This window comes from Palaemon carinicauda, chromosome 8 (assembly GCF_036898095.1).
Source record: "Palaemon carinicauda isolate YSFRI2023 chromosome 8, ASM3689809v2, whole genome shotgun sequence".
Taxonomy (NCBI): Eukaryota; Metazoa; Arthropoda; class Malacostraca; order Decapoda; family Palaemonidae; genus Palaemon; species Palaemon carinicauda.
This window is the reverse complement of record NC_090732.1, coordinates 150,920,454-150,922,953: the sequence shown is the minus strand read 5'-3', so window position 1 is coordinate 150,922,953 and position 2,500 is coordinate 150,920,454.

Below are 2,500 nucleotides of genomic sequence, written 5' to 3'. Positions count from 1 at the left end.
CTTCTCCCCCATTTTAAGAAGTTAGTCAACCAACCTAAATACTTTAAACCTTTATTCCAAGAGATTTTATGTGAGTTTGTTTGTGTGCATAGAAAATTATTTACCAAACTACACTAAACTATGAAATTGAGAGTTAATTTTCTGGCAATATGTTTCAAGGAAAATTATATATTTTGCGAAGTTTCTCTCTCGAAACTATCGTTCAATATGAAAAAAGAGGAAGATGTAAACCTAAAGGTAATGGTCGTATGTTTGAGAGAAACTCCTATACAATGTAAGATCCACGATTCATTACTCCAAGGTGGCCATATTTTTAACACTTTTTGCATTTATCCGTTGAAGTTTACTTAATATAGTGTTGTTAAAAAAACATTTTCTATTTTTAACCAACGAGAATAATGGTATTATTTCAACTTTGTGGTACTAGTATTTTTATGATATATTCCCGGATTAATTTTCTTGATAATCATTTCATTTCAAATTAAGCACCAAATGGTTATGCATAATTAATATGTAAGCATATTCTTCAAATTGGAAAGTCAACACAAATTGCTCGTGATGTATAATCATAAGTTCTTTAAAACTCATCTTATGTTGGGGTATATTGGTCTATTAGTAGTAGTAGCTAGGATACACTTAGAGTTGGGAAAGTAGGATGCTATAAGCCCTTGGTTCCAACCGGGAAATAGCCCAGTAAGGAAAGGAAATAAGGAAAAAAAAAATCGGGTGCCTAATGTACTCTACAGCACGTGTAACACACGCTCATACACTATAATAGTTTTTTTTTTTTTTTTATCGCTCTCTCCTCGCACCGATAACCTGATTATGCCTATATGGGCTTGAATCATTATGCCTGCATTTTTGTGCCGTTCTTGGCTGGAACGGGTTGTATATTTACTCATGCTGTCAAAAGAGTTAGTTGCATTCGACTCTTCTCTCGGTCACCTCCTAACGACTCGCTTGCACAGTACCCTTAAGCAAGAGAACTCTGCAAGACAGTGAAAGACCTTGGTATAGAGGCTGCGACACGACCCAAGACTAGAGAACAATGGTATGATTTAGGAGTGTTCTTCTTCTAGAAGAGCTGCTTAGCATAGCTGAAGAGTTTCTTCTACCCCTACCAACCAGAAAGTAGTCATTAAATAAGTACAGAGCAGCAGTTAACCCCTTGGGCAAAGAAGACTTTTTCAATTATCTTATTGTTTTTCGGTGTATGAGGAATAAAAAAAGAATGTTTAAAGAATAGACCAAATTATTCGGTGTATGTGTAGGCGAAGTAGAAATAACCGTAACAAGAGAGAGATCCAATGTAGCATTATCTGGCCAATCAATAAAGAGTTATTGGGGCCTCAACGGATAGCTGGTGCTAATTTGTATATATATATATATATATATATATATATATATATATATATATATATATATATATATATATATATATATATATATATATATATATATATATATGTATAAAGTAACACTTGCAACAAAGTCTAACTTGAGGGGCTTTATGAAGGGAGAATATTGAAATTCTGAAGAGGAAGTAACAGAATATAGTCCCTCCACTCTTATGAAGGACCTCTTCAACCCTTTCTCGTTTAAAGTGGCTTCTTTTAGGTGACGATTTTAATAAGAGGAGATGAAGGCATCTTTGTAATTATGTTCTACAGAAAACCCTACGGAACAAAAGGTTCATTATAAGTCTATTTGGATTTTAGCATTTATATATATCATGTTGTGTAAGTCACTAATTACGAACCCACACATACACACACAAACACACACACACACACACACACACACACACACACATATATATATATATATATATATATATATATATATATATATATATATATATATATATATATATATATATAATTCTCGAAAAAGAGACCTATTTTACATTTAATTTCCTAAATATATTGGTTTCACCATTCGCGAATATAGGTTTTCACTCCATTGTGACCCGGGTAATATCCTAAATCAAGTAAATTTGGTTAGGTACACGTAAACTGAAAATCATCAGTTTAGGAGTCTTTCAATAGTACGGGGTGGGTGTCAAAATGAGATGTCACAAAATTGTTGAGCTCTGTGATATATTGATTGCTTATTATATATTATTTGGCATCGTAAGAGCAATAGTAATCGATACCAACAAATCGTTTTGTTACCAATATTTTAGATCATGATTAAATCTTATTGAATAGATTAGTCTCCACAATAAATTAAAAAGGTAATCCGCATTGTATTCAGGTCCCACAATTTTAGATAGCATGTAAATTCCTCTGCTATCCTTGCAGTTATGAAAATGGCCCAATGTCTTGGTCAGGCAACTTGGAAACTTGGTTAATAATATTGTACCAACCGTGTGTCTCACGATCGTACATAGTTCATTTTGTGCTTGTATCTTCGCTCTCCCCTCGCACCAAAAAGAACTTGAAAAATCATGTCTGCTTTTTTCCTCTGTGTCATTGTCGATTTCTCAACATGAAAATTC